General features: G+C 52.7%; 1 long non-coding RNA gene across 1 annotated transcript; it reads right to left on the bottom strand.

Moving 5' to 3' along the window:
• Nucleotides 1–246: 246 nt before the first annotated feature.
• Nucleotides 247–10,965, bottom strand: LOC149124696 (uncharacterized). Its single transcript, XR_016212968.1, has 3 exons — nucleotides 10,712–10,965; nucleotides 8,769–8,888; nucleotides 247–2,902 (listed from the first exon to the last, which is right to left on the bottom strand). It is a non-coding gene; the product is annotated as an uncharacterized LOC149124696 (long non-coding RNA).
• Between the last annotated feature and the right edge of the window lie 8,244 nt (nucleotides 10,966–19,209).

Genomic DNA, 19,209 nt, shown 5'->3' with positions numbered 1-19,209 from the left:
GGACTCTGTGTTCCTCCCCACCCCCACTGCCCACGCCGCGGTCAAAGGTTGGGGCTATGGCGGAGGACACACACCCTCCGAGCAGAGCAGACATCCCGGTCCCCTCATCAACCCTGACTCCTTTTTATACTTTGATCCTATCTATCAAATAAGAACCAATTCTTCCACTCTGAAAATGTATCAAAGACACGTAAAATGGCCAAAGTTTTTGAGCCACATGTTGTACTGTTAGGAGGTGCGGGTGGTGCCATTCAAGAGAAATACACAGAAACTCAGCGCTTAGAAATATCTTTACTGTGAAAGCAATGCACGTGCCGATAGCTAAAATGCAAGCAGCACAGAAATGCAATGCACAGTTCCAAAACTCACCTCCTTTCATAGCTCAGGGTCTGATGCTGCCACATTGCTGCTCGAGTGACATGGGACTTCCTACTGAACGCACAGCCACCCGAGGCTCCAACAGGTAATAAAATCGCCCAAGATCATGCCGTTGGGGAGCGGCCGAGTTACCTGGTAGTGCAGCAGGTGAGGGGCCGGGGGCAGCAAACTCTGCCCTTATGGGAAGAGGTGGCTGAGGTCCAAATACTGGTTCACTCCCTAAATGGCTGCTACGACCTAGCCTGGGCCAGGAATCTCATGCTGGTCTCCCACGTGGATTTCAAGGGCCCAAGCACTTGGGCCATCCTCTGCTGCCTTCTCAGGGCATTAGTGGGAAGCTGGATCAGAAGTGGAGTAGCTGGGACTCGAACTGGCACTCCAATATGGGATGCTGGTGCTGTAAGCTGTGGCTTCACCCGCGGCGCCACCGTGCTGGCCCCAGCCTGGGCAGTTCAAGTGCGTCATTACCTGGCCTCCGCCTCCGTGGGTGCCCATTGCTGTTGTTTCTGCCTGTCATACACCTTCACAGTTGTCCTGGTCCCACTGTCTGGAAGAAAGCTGCACCTGTCCTCCTCTTGCGTATCCTGGGTCTTAGTCTGTCCCCAGTATGAATAGCCCAGGGCACCAAACAGGGGAGCGCGCAAAGCTGCATCACCAGGAGAAGCCTTCTTTCCCCAAGGCTGGGGCCTTGCATGTTTTTGTTCAGGTTAGAAATGTGAATGTTTCAGTCTGTCCTGGCACATACTCCATCTAGCCCGGGGTAGAGCCAGGGCAGGAGTGGTGACCACCGTTATTTAACAGTCTTGCTTCCTCTTGCGTTCTGAAGCAAAGGCTGGAGAAGGATTTGTCCTATAGAAGACCCGTGAGAGCACAGCTGAGCAGGTATCAGGATGAACTGTCTCATCAGAACACAAACTCACAGGAGGTGCAACCTTTTCTCTCTGTATCTTAAAATTAGAATTCAGAGAAGAGACGGCTGTGCACCGTGCAGGGGCTAACACCTCTCTGCATTCTACCTGTCCAGGTGGCCCTGGACCACTGCTCCCATCTCTTAAGGCTTGAGATGTCCCACAATGCACTCTTTCGTTCCATCTCCTGTCTTTCCTACTTACTCCTGTACAACCGCAATCCCGATAACCCTCTCTCTCCCCTTAAAGTCCACTGCCAAGCACCACGATCTCCCTCCTTGTCCGTGACATCGACTCCTTGCCCCTCTCCTACTTCATCACATCAAGATGTGGATGCAGCTGGCGGAGGTATCCAGTGCATTCCCTGAGGCTCCTAAGAGCTCTGCAAGTCCCTCCAGCTACTGAGGACACGGGACCCCAGCCAGGGCCATGAGAACATGGAAAGCAAAGCAGGCAACTTGGAGGCTGAAGGGTTGGGGCAGCCTCGGGTTACATGGATTTCTCAGGCTGTCGAAAGCAGGAAACCCAGCACTGGTGCCGAGTGGTCCCTTCTGGCACAGACTGCTGCAGATGAGCTGTCTCGAAGACCCACCCCCAGGCTGGTCATTTCTCAGGGCACCCTGCTTCCCAGGGCTCATCTTGCATTTTCTAAGAGAAAGGATCCGACGGTGTCACCATGTCGCCCTCTCAAAGGGAAAACCCCAGTGGGATAGAGTCTTTTTTAAATTTAACATGTTTATTTATTTATTTATTTGAAAGGCAGAGTTACACAGAGGACAGACATACACACACACACACTCACACACACATACAATGGCTAGGGCTTGATCAGGCAGAAGCCAGGAGCCAGGAGCTTCTTCCGGGTCTCCCACATGGGTGCAAGGCCCTAAATACTTGGGCCATCTTCTACTGCTTTCCCAGGCCATAGCAGAGAGCTGGATCAGAAGAGGAGGAGCTAGGACTGGAACCGGTGCCCACATGGGAAGCCAGCATTGCAGATGGCAGCTTAATGCAGTGCACAAAAATGCTGGCCCTGGAAGGAGTCTTTTGCTAAGCCACATCAAGGAGCCAGACCCCTGGCCTGGGCAAGAGTCCCGTAGCCAGTCTTCCATGACCAGGATGGCAGAACTTGTAGCAGAGGGCACGGCCACTGGCTGTTCTTGGAGCGTCACAGACCCACCGGCTCATGCTAAGTTCTGAGAGCCAGTTCTTAGTTTCGTCTTTCACCAGTACGGGAACTCTATACACACCCACTTTCAGGGGAATTTCGCTGGCAGTCCCCATGTCTCAGAGGCTGACTGGTGGTGTCTTGTTCAGATGCAAAAAAGGTACCCGTTCCACTGACCTAGCCAGTGTGAGTTCATTTGCAAAGCCTGTGAGGAGACTTTGATGGGAAACTTCATGTTTTGTTTCTAACTCCCAACTTGACTGTGGAACTGACATGATGTTTCAAAGCAGGTGCGTCTGGGTTCACATCCAGATGTTGTCTCTGACTGGCTGAGGTCCTGGGAGCTTACTCCAGCTCTCCGAACCTCAGTCTAAGATGGGGATAAGACTTGTTCTTAGCATCCTCTCTGGCAAGGTAACATCCACGTGTGTTCATCTACACCACCTCCCTGTGGGCAGGCAAGGACACAAGTGAATCCACAGAAAACATTCTACTGCTGTATTTTGAACTGAAAACTGGGTGGACATTTGTTGCTATAGTTGAGATGCCTCCTGGAACCCCTGCATCCCGTATCACGGTGCCTGGATTCAAGTCCTGCCTCCGCTTCCAATCCAGCTTCCTGCTAACGATCACCCTGTAAGGCCGAAGGTGATGGCTCAAGTTCATGGATCCTGCCACCTGTATGGGAGCACTAGGTTCTTGGCTTGGGCTTGGCCCGGCTCTGGCCGTTGGAATCCTTTTGGGGGAGTGAAAAAGCAGATGGGAGATATTTCTCTCTTTCTCTCCCTTTCAAATAAGACAAAAATAAATAAATTTTAACAAGGTTCAAAACTTCGATTGTTACTTCTCCTGGGACAGAAGATGGAGTTCAAGTCTCAGCATTGTATGAAGTGCTGTGGACTGTTAACCGCATCACTCCCACCTCCCGATCTCTGTGTCCTTCTGCGTAATACTGGGGACACGGAAGTCAGATTGGCCTCATCGCCTCGCAGCCTAGCATCTGAGCTTTCAATTATCCTGATGAATCCACCATGCTTCCTCTGAAGCTGAGACAAGGACCTGTGTGACACCCAGGGTGGAAATCGGAAGCAGAAGGGGCCTGGTGGAGGAGATGCTAACGGTGATAGGGGGCCCGAGGGAAGGCAGAGCGTGGCTGGGCCGTGCTCAAGGACTGCAGCCAGCCAAGTTGCTCCCCTGCCCGCTCTGGGCCGCTGTCCATCAGCCTTCAATCGGACCTGTCCCTGGGGCAGGGGTGGGGAGGAGCAGCAGAGCACGGCAGATCTCTCCGGAGGGAAGCACAGCCACAGTCAAGTTGGAAGGCTGTAGGAGCCGAATCCTAGGCCAGCTCTGCTCTCCCAGGTGCGGCCTCCCACGAGCCAGCTGCAGTTCCTCCTCTGGATAAGGAGGATGTCACTGTGTCCCCTGCCCTCCCCCGGGCCCTGGGAGGAGGAAATGCGCTAAGACGCAGGATATCCCCTTGTAAAGGCGCGTGCCCCAGACAAAGCTGAACTGTTCCTCCAGAGGTTGTCTTCCGGGTTGCCCGGGAGCATCTCCAAGACGGGGGCGGGGCTGGGATCTCCTGCACTTGCTGGGTGAATCTCTGTGACACGCTGGGCACTGCACGCAGCTCTTCCCCTCCTGTGTCTCATCTCCTTCCCACTTGAAGGTGATGAGGCAGCCATCCTCTTTGTCTACATAGGGAACTAAAGCTGGAAGCTTGGTCGCTTGCCCAAAGGCCAACAGTAATGGACCGAGCCAGGACTTTTTTTCTAAGTTAATACAATTCTATTGGTTAAAATGCACACTACGGAAGTTTATGCAATGTGGGGCCAGGGCTGTGGCACAGCGGTTACGCCACCACCTGTGATGCTGGCATCCCATATGGGAGCTGGTTCGAGTCCCAGCTTCTCTACTTCCGATCCAGCTCCCTGCTGATGTGCCTGGCAGCAGAAGATGGCCCAAGTGCTTGACACCTGCACTCACATGGGAGACCTAGATGAAGCTCCTGGCTCCTGGCTTCGACTTGGTCCAGACCTGGCTATGGTGGCCATTTGGGGAGAGAACAGCGAATGGAAGACACATTCTCTCTCTCTCTCACTCTCTCTCTCTCTCTCTTTCTCTCTGTGTCTCTCTCTCCCTCTCTCTTTCTATGTAACTCTGCCTTTCAAAATAATAAATAAATCTTTTTTTTAAAAAAGTTTATACAATGAAAATCCTCTATCCCTTCCTGATCTTGTACCCACTACGGCCAGCTTAAAAAGGCTACCAAGACCAACCAGCTTGTCAGCTTGTTCTACGTCATTCTGAAAATGTTCTTTGCACATACATTGTAAGATGGATAAATATTCTTTTTCAACCCTTTTGTTACAAATGGCAATGTAATATTGTTTTGCTATGCTTTTTAAAAAGAATTATTATTTACTTATCTGAAAGGCAGAGCAACAGAGAAAGTGGGGGGAAAAAGGGATTTTCCATCTACTGGTTAACTCCCCAAAAGGCCAAAACAGGTGAGGCTGGGCCAGGTTAAAGCTGGCAGCCAGGAACTCCATCCAGGTCTCCCATGGGGGTGGCAGGGGTCCAAGTACTGGGGCCATCCTCCACTGTCTTCCCAGGTACATTAGCAGGAAGATGAGTGGGAAGTGGAGCAGCTGGGACTAGAACTGGTGCTCCAACATGCTTTCATCCTTATCCAATATTTTGAAAAGCATTTCTCTCTTTTTCTTTGTGTGCAGAACTTGGAAGTTAGCTTGTGACAGTCCTGTACTTGAGCAGGTGTTTGGCCTTGAAGTTAAGAGATCCACGTCTCACAACCAGGTGCTTGGGTTCAATCCCTGGTTCCTGTTTCCAGCTTGCTGCTAATACAGACCTTGGGAGGGGCGGGGCAGCAGGTGCCCGCATGAGCCGCTGAGTCCTTGCCTACCACAGGGAAGATCTGCCTGGGGTTCCTGGCTCCTGGCTTTGGCCCCTGGGACTGTTGCAGCCATCTGGGAGTGAACCGGCAGATGGGAATTCTCGCTCAGTTCCCGAATGACTGCCTTTGCTGGGATGCTGGGACCACAGAACTTAGAGATGGCAAGTGATCTGACAGAGCCACTGTGGCCCACACCAGCCCAGGAGGCCTGCAAGAACAGGATGTGTGATGAGCACCTGCTGCAGGGGTGGCCCTGGCCATAGATGGAGACGGAAGTGCTGCAGCCAGCCCGGGGTGGTGCCACAGGCCAGTGCCTGGAGACACCGCCCTCTGGGGGAACCCCCTGGCCTGGCTTTGCTTCCTCACCACAGAGAAATCTGGGTGTGTGCACTGGGTCCGTAGGGACACGTTCATGTTCAGAAGCATCCTCTGTCCCAGCCTCGTTCCTGGCTTCACCTTCATGCAGGTAAAGTGCCCACGAAGTCAATCCTCGGGGACCAGAAGAGCATCTCTAGGACCCATGGGCTTGGGGGTCAAGGCCACGGGAGGTACACCCGGGGTCCCCTGCAGCCTGTGGGTCTCCTTCCTTCAACACCTCCCCCTCACTGAAATTGTGCAAAATGAGAAGTTACATTTGAAGGGAACTTCCACAGCACAAAGGCCGAACAAGATTTAAAGCAACCTTCCCTGCCGTGTGTGAACTCCACTGTGAGGCTAGGAAGTGAAGGGCAAGGCTTTCCCTCTGGAGCTCTTTGGAGGGGCGGGGGCTCCGAGGAATAGACCAGATGCCATCTCCCCGGGGGGCTTTAGGGACCATGGTACTTGAAGACCAGAGAAGACGTGAAATTCCACGGTTCCCAGACTTTAAAAATATGTGTATTTGATTTATTTGAAAGGCAAAGTCACACACACACACACACACAAAGAGAGAGAGAGAGAGCTTCCATCTACTGGTTCACTCCCCAAATAGCCACAAGAGCTAGGTCTGGGCCTGGCTGACGTTAGCAACCTGGAAATCCATCCTGGTCTCTCACATGCATGACAGGGGCCCAAGCACTTGGGCTGTCCTCTGCAGCTTTCCCAGGCACATTAGCAAGGAGCTGGATGGGAAGTGGAGCAGCCAGGACTCGAACCGGCCCCTATATAGGTTGCTGGTGCCCACAGGTGGTGGCTTTATCCGCTACACCACAGCGCCAGCCCCAAAATAGGCACTCGTAAGCGAAGTCGTTTACTGTCTATTTCCTTAAATTATTTTTAATCCCTCCCTCCTTCCTTCCCACCCTTCCTCTACAAGTATTGCTAAGCGTGTGCTGTACACTAGGCACGTTTATACCATCTTTCCTTCTACAACACATCCTCCCCTCATACCAGAAAACTCGCGCACAGCTCAGAAGCAGGGGGATAGGTGGTTATACAGTGAAAGTTCAGCTGATGCGTGTGGGATCACTCCACCACGGAGAACTAGAACAGCAGGAGTGGAGGAGTGACCTTCAGCAGGAAGGGGAAAACCCTCAATGTGGCTTCTGTTTTGCTCAGAGCCCCCTCAGCTCTATTTTAAGACAATTTCAAATGCATGCCTGCACCTGGGGTTCACTCCCCAGAGAGATGCATCCCAGGAAGCAGGTTGCACTTCCTCCCGTGCCCACCTGGCTCAGAGTTCATGTGCACCTGCACCCTCGGAGCACCTGCAGCCAGCAGTCCCGGTGGCCGGGCTGTGCGGGTTTTCCCATCCCTGGAGGGACCGTCCCAGGTAGAGCAGAGCTCCCGGCCTGGGTCCCCCAGCTTTTCTCCCAAGAGCTAGGTTATTGTTTCTGTGCCTGCTCCATTGCCAGGCTGTCTAGGTTTTGCATGCCTGCCCAACCCTCCTACTTGGAGCCTGCTGTTTTGAGCGTGCCATTTTATAGAACACAAACTTTTGTGTGTACATTAGCATAAAACCTGTATTAAACTAATGCTTATTTTTAACTAAATGCTAATGCGACCATACCCATAGGCCACTACGGTGCTGTTGAAGACAGAACATCGAGCTATGTGCAAAAATCCCCACTTCAGAATAAGTGAACCAGAGTGAGTGCAGAGCGCCACGGAGAGTGTATCATTCATGGAGGGGTGGGAAAATCACCTTCAAAACAGCACGTGTCTTCTCTGTGGGGACGTGCAGCTCTCGGACAGTAAGTTGACAGGAAACCTGGCCGTGACCTTGTCTCTCAGTGGGGGGTGTCCTGCTCTGGCCACCTCTGGGCCCTGCCCTTGCACAAGTTCCTCTACGTAGACAGCACTACTCCTTCTAGACCAAACTCCGGAAGCTAGGATTCTCTTCCTCACGACCCCTGAAGCCATTCACAGGCCTGTATGGGCCTCTCTTCCGCACCCACGCTCCTGACACCTGCTGCCTTGGTGCACACTCAGAGCCCGAGCCACACCAGGGTAGGCAGGGAAGGCCCTGCCCCTAGACACGAGAGGCTGGCCGGGCACCAGAAGACAGAGGACACCCCACCTGGGTCCACCGGCCTTTTCCTTCTTGGTGTGCTTCTTGGTTATAATCAGATGCTCCCCGCTCACCGGGAAAGTGGAACTGGCAGGGTCTTCAGAGGTAACTCTTGATTATGGCTTCTGGGGACTAAATGGGGCAGGGGAGGGGGGCAACGAAGACAGAGGGGAACACGGCTTCGAGTCCTCTTAAGTGACAGGTGTCAATGACTTCCTACTTTTAAAGAAAGAAAGGGTATTTTGACGACCGTGAAGGGCCACCGGGTGAGAGTGGAATTCCCCAGAAGCAAAAGCCATAGCAATTAGTAGAATTTCCAGCCCACTTCCACCCACTGTCTCACGTCCAGCACACACAAGCGAGCCTGAAGATGGCCCAGGAAAGTCCTGAGCAGGCCGTGTGCCGCCGCGCTTCGGGGCAGCTGGTCAGAACTGTCAGTCAGGGGGCCCGCAGACCAGGGGGTTTCCTGTGGGTGGAGCCTGGAGCAAGGGCCCTCGGCTGTTCTGAGATGTTCCCCAGCTGCCCTGCACCAATTCCAGGAAACCCGCCCGGGATTGTCAGAAAACCGCTACCTTGTCCTCAGCTGTGTTCAACAAAACTGGGCAGGACAGGGAGGGGGGCCGAGCCACCTGGTCATGAACGAAAGAGCTCAAAGCTGGGAGGTGAGGCTCCGAGGTGTGTGCGTCTCTGGCCCTGGGCGAGTCATCGGGCTCGCAACCAGGACGACCTTCTGTGTGAGGGCTGCTGTGACAAGCACGTGGGATAAACGACCCAGCGTGAAAAAGGGTCCGGAGACCTTGACGTACACCTCATCTTAGAAGAAGCTGCGCAGGGGACAAATAAGAACATGGAAAGATGTTCCCCACCTAAGTCATTGGGAAAATGCAAATTCCCACAACAAGGAGACAGCACTACCTGCCCAGGGGAATGGCGACAACACGAAATGCTGGGGAGGACGTGGCGCACCAGGAATTCTGCACGTCTGGTGGGAACGTGATGTACAACTGCAGCTTTGGAACTCAGGTGCACAGATTCCTGCGAAGACAAGCACGCGCTTAGCCGACGGGCCAGCAATGACCTGTGCTCCTTGTCCACCCAAGGGACTCAAAATCCTACATCCACACAAAAACACGCACAGCCATGTGCACGGTAGCTTTATTCTCATTACCAAAACTTGGACCAAGACATCCTGCAGTAGGTAAATGGATACACAGTGGTCCACCCTGCAGCCACCCAGCTCTATAAAGAAACGAGTTATCGAATTGTGAAAAGACACAGCACATACTTATCTGTATATTACTAAGTTAAAGAAACCGAAATGAACAGGCTCCACGCTGTGTGATGACAGCCCTATGGTGTTCTGGAAAAGGCGAAATTGTAGAGACAGCAAAATACCCAGGATTGCTGGAGGCTGGCGGGGTGGGGGTGGTGGGGGAGGAGGATGCACAGAGGGTTTTAGAGCAATGGAAATACTTTTTGTACTGTACTGCTGGAGACGTGTCTCACCCATTTTCCAAACCCACAGAACGTGCAACACCTAGAATAAATCCTGGGACCAGTATTGGGCGCAGCAGGGATCCCCACATCCTGATTCCGGTTTCCAGCTTCCTGCTAAGGCGCACCCTGGAAGCACCAGGTGACGGCACAGGTGCTTAGGTCCCTGGCCCTGGCTGGAGTCTGGGCTGGCCAAGACGCAGGTGTTGTGGGCCTTTGGAGGGCAAATCAGCCAACGAAAGGTCTCTTGTTTTCTCTGTCTCTGTCTTTCTGCCTCTCTTTGTCTCTTTGCCCTTCAAGTAAAAATAAATGAGTAAGTGAAGAGTCTCCTGTGGAAATGGCGGAGTGTGTTTTGCTGGCGTGTCCGTAGGGCTCCTCAGTCGTAGCGAAGGCATCGCTCTGGTGGGAGGATGCTGATGTGTGTCAGCTCTCAGGACAGGGACAGCTCAGATTTGCTGGGAGCCTGAAACTGTCCTAAATAATTAAGGCCTTTAAGCCATTTAAATGAGAAGATGAATATGAAAGCAATCTGTAAACCATAACTCAGATGCCACTTCCTCCAGGAAGCCTTCCCTGGTCCCCTATTCTGGCTGGGGGGTGTTACTGAATCTCTTACAGTTCACTGTGTTAACAGTTTTCATACCTATACACCAAATTATAACTTTTGATGTACCTAGAGGAAGAAATTGTTTTCCTTTCTAAAATCTTACTCATTTTTTTTAATTTTGAGAGTCAGAGAGACAGATCTCCCACTTGCCTGTCCACTCCCGCAAATGCCCTCAACAGCTGGGCCTGGGTGAGGACAAAGCAGGGAACCAGGTGCGCCACCCAGGTCTCCCACACGCGTGACAAGGATCCATCATCACCGCCTCCAGGGTGAGCAGTAGCAGGAAGCTGGAGTCAGGAGCACAGCCAAGACTCAAACCCAGGCTCTCCAGTCTGGGATGCGGGTGTTCCAACTGCTAGGCCAAATGTCTGCCCTGGGGTTTGCTTTTCTATTGCCAGATTCCATGACCACGTCCAGCATGTTGTAGGTATTTCATAATTACCCTGAAAGGTGGATAAGCCAATGACAGTTGTCCTCTGCCCCCGCCCCTCCACTCTAACTGTCCTGGGCACCCCTGGCCTCATCCTTGCTGTAAGCCCAGGGGAGCTGTGGCCATGACACAGGTTTGACCTGGATTCACACGGTCCCTCTCTGCCCTCCATCTGTGTTCTTCATGTGTACCATCGGGATCTGGACCCTAAGCCTCGAGGTGTCGGAAATGCATAGCACAAAACAAGATCACAATAAAACTATTAGCAGAGGAAAGAAAATCCCCTTGACTTTACACACACACACACACACACACACATATACACACCTCTTACTCAGATCTGCCCAGGGCCTTCTGAAGTCTTGGGACACGGATTTGAGTGTCAAGGGCCACAGTCTAGGCTGAACTCCTCTTCTGGGACAAGCCATGACTGATTTGTCCTCCTGGGCATCTCTTCAAGTGACAGGAACTCTCCGAGGCTTTGGGGAAAAGGGGCCAGCCCCAGTGTGCTGTGGTCTCCCAGCAAACTCAACAGAGACAACCTCTCAGCTGCTGGCTGAACACGTCCACCAGCCCTGAGTGACAGCTAGGAGGCGGAAGGTCTCTGTGGGCTGGAGGAGGAGCAGGCTGCGTGGATGAGGTGTGGTTTAAGAGAGACACGGAGGGTGCCATGATATTGCAAAGAGCTAACTGAGCAAGCGGGGCCAGCCATGGATAGCAGCCAGTAGACAGGTGGGACCGGCCTGGGAGAGGAAGCGGGAGCAATTGGGGGGGTGATTTTTTTTTCAAGAGTCCCAGGAAGTTTGGAGCAGGGAAAGTATGAGTGGGAGAAGGTGTTGCAGGCAGAAGGATCTTGTGGGGGGGCTGAGCTGAATCTGTTCTGGAAGGAGGGACACAGGGGACAAGCTGACGGTAATTCACACACCACTTCCTTGGCAGGGACCCCACTAAACAGGTGTCTAGCCAAGAGATGTCTGGGGGTAGATGTTGATGGCACTGGCCCTGTCCCCACCAGCTGCAAGTGGAGTTTCATTGCGACACCCACGTTTGCAAGATGAGTTACCGACCATTTTGCCTGCGTTACTCAGTTCCTTGAATGGCTTTTATTAGATACACAGCAGTCAGACTGGGAGTTCCTGGGACTTGTACTGCTAACCCAAGGAGTGTAGGATTCGTCGGTTTCTTGGTCTGTGAGGCCAGTACAAGTCCTGCCTATTGCATAGTGCACTTGCAAAAGCAAATGGAGATGGATGAGCTTTGGCTCAAGGCACCCCGGCATATCTGGGTAGCGTGCTGCACCTGCTGCAGCCCTGGTGTAGTAATGCTGGTGTTGGGCCCACCTGCTCTGGGCCCCGAGTCAGCTGTTTCCACCACGGCACAGCTGCAATCCTCATCAAATCCTGCCTTCCACTCCCCTAACTTCCTGCTCTCAGAAAAAGGACTGGGTAAGTAGAAGGACTTCCACAGAAGAGCCATGGTGGGGGGAGCAGCAATTTGGAGTCAGCTATGCTTCAGATCGTAGCCTGGCTCAACCACTTAACGTGTCGTCTAGACCATGGATCTCGTCTCTCTGGGTCTCGGTTTTCTCAGTGTGAAACAGGAAAACAGGCAGTCATTTGTCCTAATGCTTAAGATGCTCGTTAAGACACCCATATGCAGATCAGAATACCTGGGTTCAAGTCCTGGCTCTGCTAACGCAGACCCCGGGAGGCAGCAGATGAGGGTTCAGGTCGCTCTCACCTATGTGGAGACCCACGTTGAGTCCTCGGCTCCCAGCTTCAGCCCTGCCCAGCCACGGCTGTTGCAGGTATGGGGTGGGGGGGAGCGGGGATTCAAGTCCTCTCTGTTTCTGTCTGGCTCTCTCTTAAAAAACACGTTTTCTTTAAACTAAGAAATACATGGGGGAAGGCCGGCGCCACAGCTCAATAGGCTAATCCTCTGCCTGTGGCGCCGGCACACTGGGTTCTAGTCCCAGTTGGGGCGCTGGATTCTGTCCCGGTTGCCCCTCTTCCAGGCCAGCTCTCTGCTGTGGCCAGGGAGTGCAGTGGAGGATGGCCCAAGTGCTTGGGCCCTGCACCCCATGGGAGAGCAGGAGAAGCACCTGGCTCCTGCCTTCGGATCAGCGCGGTGCGCCGGCCGCAGCATGCCAGCCGCAGCGGCCATTGGAGGGTGAACCAACAGCAAAGGAAGACCTTTCTCTCTGTCTCTCTTTCTCTCACTGTCCACTCTGCCTGTCAAAAAAAAAAAAAAAAGAAAAAAGAAATACATGGTGGTTGGGGGGGGGGGGGACAGAGCCCAGGTCCTGGAGTTCGCGGAAGCATTGAAACAGCAAATGCCTGCAGCAGGTGCTGTACAGAGGCGTCTTTGCTTACTCAGCTCCCAGGTGCGCTCTGCGCATCCCAGCCCCCTCTCCTGAGCCCTAGGTCCCGCCACGGGAAACAGTCTCAGTTCAGAATGGCGGGAGATAGGGAAATGTTGCTGTCAGATTCCACAGATCAAAAGCCCCTGGGCCCCAAAAATCCACAGCCAAAAAGAAAAAAAAAAAGCCTCAGCGTTCCTCCCCTTCTGCTGGGTTTATGACCCCCTCCCTCTGCTTTGCTCACCAGAGCTCCCTGTCTCGGGGCCTCAAGGTCTGCGAGGGCAGAGGGGAAGGAGACGGGTGCCAGCCCCTGCTCCACCAGCTGCCTGACTTCTCCAGCCACACCTGAGCTACCTGGGGCTCCGCGGCTCTCTTCACCTGCGGCTGAGGTTTCTGAGAGCGAATAGGTCAGTTCATGTGGCCAATTATTGTGCCCGTTACTAAGCACGGTGTAACAGAAGGTTCTGTCTCAAGCCAGCCCCTCTAGGGACAGATGGAGGTTTCACGCAGGAGGACGCATACAGGAAGACACACGAAGACAGACAGACAGACACACACACACACACACACACACACACGCACACGCACCAAGCATGCGTGGTTAGGTGGTTTCTAGAATAGGGACTGCAAGCAGAAGAGAGCAGTGAAAGAACTACTCAGTGAGCACCAGCAGGTGTGCAGAGAGGCCCTGACGCAACCGCACGCTCTCGCAGGTGAAGCCGGACGTAATGCGGCGCATGCTCTAAAACCCCGTTTGTTCCCATCACAAAGCAGGCACACGGAATGTGTGTTGTTGGGAGCCGGTGGCTGTCACTTGTCATCCAGTAGCAATGGCAACACGTACGAGGGCAGCTTGGGGAGGTTCCTGGCAAGTCCGTCTTAGTCTGCGTGTTGGTCACTGGGGTGAATGCGCTTCGTAAAAACTCATCGCAATTAGGAGCTGGACACACGGGTTACACTCATGATATTAAGTCCAGACACAGCAAGTTCATTGTAAGGAGCTTTATATTTAGAGCTGTACACTAGGATTCAGGCACTTCTCTGTATGTACAAGGGTGTACTTCATCAACCTCATAGAAAAAGGAAATTAAAAGCTCTGTTAATTTGTTCAGTTAATTTTTTTAGATGTATTTATTTGAAAGTCAGAGAGTCAGCGAGGGAGGGAGAGACAGAGACAGAGAGAGCCTCTATCTGCTGCTTCACTCCCCAAAACGTCATAACAGCCAGGTGTGGGCCAGGCCACAAGCAGGAGCCATCCAGGTCTCCCACACGGGTGGCAAGAGCCCAGGCATTTGGGTCATCTTCACTGCCTATCCTGGGGCATCAGCAGGGCCCTGAATGGGAAGTGGAGCAGCTGGTATTCGAACTCTCGAACTCCGATATGGGATGCTGGCATTGCAAGTGGTGGCTTAACCCACTGTGCCACAATGCAGGCCCCCCATGTTTTATACTACATGATTCCCATGAATTTTTTGAAGAATGCTCATGTATTATGTTGCCACAGAAAGTAGTGGTTTTTTTTTTTTTTTTTTTTTTTTTTTTTTTTGACAGGCAGAGTGGACAGTGACAGAGAGAGACAGAGAGAAAGGTCTTCCTTTGCTGTTGGTTCACCCTCCAATGGCCGCCGTGGCCGGTGTGCTGTGGCCGGTGTACCGCGCTGATCCGATGGCAGGAGCCAGGTACTTATCCTGGTCTCCCATGGGGTGCAGGGCCCAAGTACTTGGGCCATCCTCCACTGCACTCCCTGGCCACAGCAGAGAGCTGGCCTGGAAGAGGGGCAACCGGGACAGAATCCAGCGCCCTGACCGGGACTAGAACCCGGTGTGCCGGCGCCGCAAGGCAGAGGATTAGCCTAGTGAAGCGCGGCGCCGGCCAGAAAGTAGTTGTATTAACAGAATGAAAAAAAAAAAAACACACTAGGAGAAAATCTTTGCAAAGCACATAACTGATTATCCAAATATACAAGGAACCTGAGAATCAACAACAAGAAAAAAAAAATTAAAAATTGAGAAAAAGATCTGGAGAGACATCTCACCAAAAGTGATATAGAGATGACAAATCATCCCATGAGAACATCCTCAACACCATCTGTCACTGGGCAATCAGACTGAAACAGCAATGAGGCACTGCAACAGCTCAGATCCCGATACCAACAGCACCCAAGGCTGACAAGGAGGTGCAGTAGCAGGAACTCTTGTCCACTGCTCATGGCCATGCGAAACGGTACCTGCCACTTTGGAAGACAGTTGGGCAGTATCTCACGAAACTAAATACTCACTCCTTTCTCGTGATCCAGTAAGCATGTGCTTTGATATGTACCCAAAGGAACTGGAAACTGACACACCGATGTTTATATCAGCTTTACTCTTTTCTTAGAATTTATACATCTATTTGAAAGGCAGAATGAGAGAGAGAGAAAGGGGGAGAAAAGACAGAAAGATAGATCTTCTATCCACTGATTCACTTCCCAAGTGGCCAGAAGGATGAGGCTGGGCCAGGCTGAAACCAGGAACTCAGAATTCTGTCTGGGTCTCCCACATGGGTGGCAGGGACCCAAGAAGCTGGACCATCTTTTTTTTTTTTTTTAATTTAATTTTATTTATTTGAAAGAGTTACCGAGAGAGGTAGAGACAGAGAAAGAGAGGTCTTCCATCCGCTGGTTCACTCTCCAGATGGCTGCAATGGCTGGAGCTGCATCAATACGAAGCCAGGAGCCAGGACTTCTTCTGGGTCTCCCATGCGGGTGCAGGGGCCCAAGGACTTGGGCCATCTTCCACTGCTTTCCAAGGCTATAGCAGAGAGCTGGATTGGAAGAGGAGCAGCCGGGACTAGAACTGGAGCCCATATGGGATGCTGGCGCTTCTGGCCAGGGCTTCAACCCGGCCCCAGACCATTTTTTAACATCTTCCCAGGCACATTAGCAGGGAGCTGGATTGGAAATACAGCAGCCAGGACCAGCACTCCCATACAAGATACCGTCTCTGCAAGCGGTGGCTTCACCCGCTGCACCACAGCGCCGGCCCCTTATGATCTTTATTCTTAATTGCCAAAACTTGGATGCAGCCAAGGTGTCTCGCAGCAGGTGAGTGGCTGAACAAACACCGGTACATTCAGACCTTGAAATATTATTTGTTGTTAAAGGAAGTGAGCTATCAGACCACAAGAAGACAGGGAGGAAGCTGACAGGCTGCTGAAGGAAAGAAGCCAATCGGAAAAGCCCATGTCCTGTATGATTCTAACCACAGGACAGACTGGGAAGGGCCAGACTGCATTAAAGGATCATTGGTTGCCGGAGACAACCACAGGGGATCATTAGAGCAGTGACCATCCCAGGGGACCCTGTAAGGGCTGGCACATGTCATCTTTGTCAAAACCCACAGAACCAACAGCAGGAGAGAGAGTGCATGCTGATGCTGCTGCAAACTGCTGACTTGAGTTAATAATAAGCAGTGATACTAGCTCATCAATTATAAGAAGTGCATCTCACCCCAGCAAGATGTTACTACCAGGGGAACTTGGAGGAGGGGGAGGGTGCAGATGGGAACTCTCTGTACTTTCCACTCCATCTTTCTGCAAACCTAAACCTGCTCAAATACCAATTCTATTTTTTTTTTTTTTTCAAAAATAGTCCTGGTACCTTGAGGAGTTGCTTAACTTTTCTGGATCTTCATATCAGTCTCCTTATCTAGGAAGTGGAGAAGTTTAACAAAGCAACTCTTAGTGTCCCTCAGGTTGGGGGCAGCTGTCTGGGGTCTTCATTATAGAAGACAAAGACACTTATGCCACCCCCTCCCTCCAGCACTGGCAAGAATTCCAAAGGGTACTGGGGTTACAAGACAGCTCTGAGTGACACAGTTGTTGGGGCGGTCTTTGCGGGGCAAACATTTGAAGACCTACTATGCTCCCCCACTGGAATGGGTGCTGGAGATAAAACGACCGACAGCCCTGCTTTGCCCAGGCCTCAGAGCCTTCCCAGCATGGGGAGCTCTCAGTGCTCAGACCAGGAAGACCCCAGGCCTGGATCTCAGCACTCCGCAGTGCCCCGCCACATACGGGGACAAGACGCAAGCCAGACACCACCATGGAGGCATGGACACACTGCCGAGTGCTGCTGGGAGAGTGTTCTTCACAGGGGAGCGGGGACACGGGCGGGAGCAGCCGGCACAGCGCCAGCCTCCCTTCAAATCCACCATCTCCGACCTGGGTCAGCTTCCCGGCGCACGCTGGTAAGTGCATCTCGTTTCTCCATTTTCTTTCCCTCTTTTCAAACTTGCTGACCTCGTCAGACCTGCCTCAGCACCCCTTTGCACACACACATGCATACACACGCGCGCGCACACACACACACACGTGCGCACACACACTCTCAGCAGAGGGCAATCTTCCTCGGTTCCCGCCACCCTGCCTGCCACTCAGCAGCACCCCGCCTGCTGCTGCCGCCTTCTGTCCAACCTGTGGAAGCCGGGAGTCCACTTGTGTCTGTCCCTGACTATCCTCTCTCTCTCTCTCTCTCTCTCTCTCTGATCCGATTCCATGACCTCCAGAGCACTGTCAGAATGATGGATGGTCCTATCTTCCTAAAATACCCACTTTGCAGCAGGCATTGGCCCAGTGGATAAAATGCCCCTGCCCCACATCAGAGGGCCTGGGTTCAGTTCCGGCTCCGGCTCCTGACTCCAGCTGCCGGCTAATGCAGACCGTGGTGGGCAGTGGTAATGGCTCCAGTGGCTGTGTCCCCACCACTCATGCGGAAGGCCTGGACTGTGTTTTCAGCTTCCGGCTTCAGGCCTGGCCCAGGCCCAGCCATTGCAGGCATTTGGGAAATGAACCAGCAGATGGGCGCTCTCTGTCTCTTGGCTCCTAAAATTAATGAATTAATTTTTTTAAAAAAGATTTATTTGAAAGTCAGAGTTCCAAAAAGAGAAGGAGGGAGAGAAAGAGAGAGAAATGTTCTATCTGCTCGTTCACTCCCCAGATGGTTGCAATGGCCGGGGCTGGGCCAGGCCAAAGCCAGGAACCAGGAGCTCCATCCAGGTCTCCCACATGGGTGGCAGAGGTCTATGTACTTGGGCCGACCTCCACGGCTGTTCCAGGCCATTAACAGGGAGCTGGATTGAAGTGGAGCGGCTGGGACTTGAACTGGTGCCCATGTGTTTGCCAGGGTTGCAGGTGTTGGTTTTACCTGCTACGCCACAACACTGGCCCTGGGAGCCAGGAACTTAATCCAGGTCTCCCACACGGATAGCAGGGACTTGAGCCATCACCTGCTGCCTCCGAGGACAGGAAGCTGGAGTCGGGAGAGGAACCAGGTATCAAACACAGGTGCTCCTGCATGGGATGTGAATGTCTTAACCACTAGGCCAAACTCCTGCGCCACAGCTGTATAATCCTTTTCAGCCGTTGGTGATGTCCTCCATGGCCACTTCCTGGGGAAAGCACTCTCCAGGGCTGACCTCCTCCAAGCCCACCCAGCACTGTTCCTTCATCACACTGGGCCACGGTCCCTCTGAACTGCTCTCACGCCAGCCTGGACCAGAAGCCACCTGGCAGAAGTCTGCCGACGTGTCTCAGGGCCTCGGCACGCACAGGGCCCAGCACGTGGTTAATCTGTGAGCACCTTGTATCTATCACTGTTCTGTACCCTGAAGAGGCAAAGACTAAAAATAATAGCCCTAATCCTCTGCCTGCAGCGCCAGCACACCGGGTTCTAGTCCCGGTTGGGGCGCCGGATTCTGTCCCGGTTGCCCCTCTTCCAGGCCAGCTCTCTGCTGTGGCCCGGGAGGGCAGTGGAGGATGGCCCAAGTGCTTGGGCCCTGCACCCACATGGGAGACCAGGAGAAGCACCTGGCTCCTGGCTTCAGATCAGCATAGTGCGCCCGCCACAGCGCGCCGGCCGCAGCGGCCATTGGAGGGTGAACCAACGGTAAAAGGAAGACCTTTCTCTCTCTCTCTCTCTCTCTCTCTCTCTCTCTCACTAACTCTGCCTGTCAAATAATAATAATAATAATAATAATAATAATAGCCCTGCTAGAAGACCTGTGTGTAGGGAGGGTGAGAAAGGTTACAAGTGCCAGGGAAAACTGTGCCGTCGGAGGGTGAGAACGGGAACACAGGGGAGGGGATACACTTTCCCACCTCGGGTGATCGTCCACAGTGGGCGTTTCTTTAACCCTGTAACTTCATTTTGAAACAATTTCTGACATAGAAAAGTTGCCAAACTCTCCCGAGTTCCCTTACACGCTGTGGCCAGCATTCCCAAATATTGACAATTTAAGTAGCTGTAATCAGAGCCAGGACATTAACACTGATACAATACAATCTAACCTATAGACCTTCTTCAAACTTGCTTTGTTGTTGTTGTTATTATTATTATTTTACTATTGGTCTTTATCAGGCCCAACACCCAATCCTGGATCCCTGAACTGTATGTAGCTCTATGTGGGCTCACATGCTGGAGTTGTGTTTC

Source organism: Oryctolagus cuniculus, chromosome 9 (assembly GCF_051225735.1).
Source record: "Oryctolagus cuniculus isolate XC-2025 breed Fujian yellow rabbit chromosome 9, ASM5122573v1, whole genome shotgun sequence".
Taxonomy (NCBI): Eukaryota; Metazoa; Chordata; class Mammalia; order Lagomorpha; family Leporidae; genus Oryctolagus; species Oryctolagus cuniculus.
The sequence above is the reverse complement of the archived record's forward strand: the minus strand, read 5'-3'. Positions and strand labels throughout refer to the sequence as shown.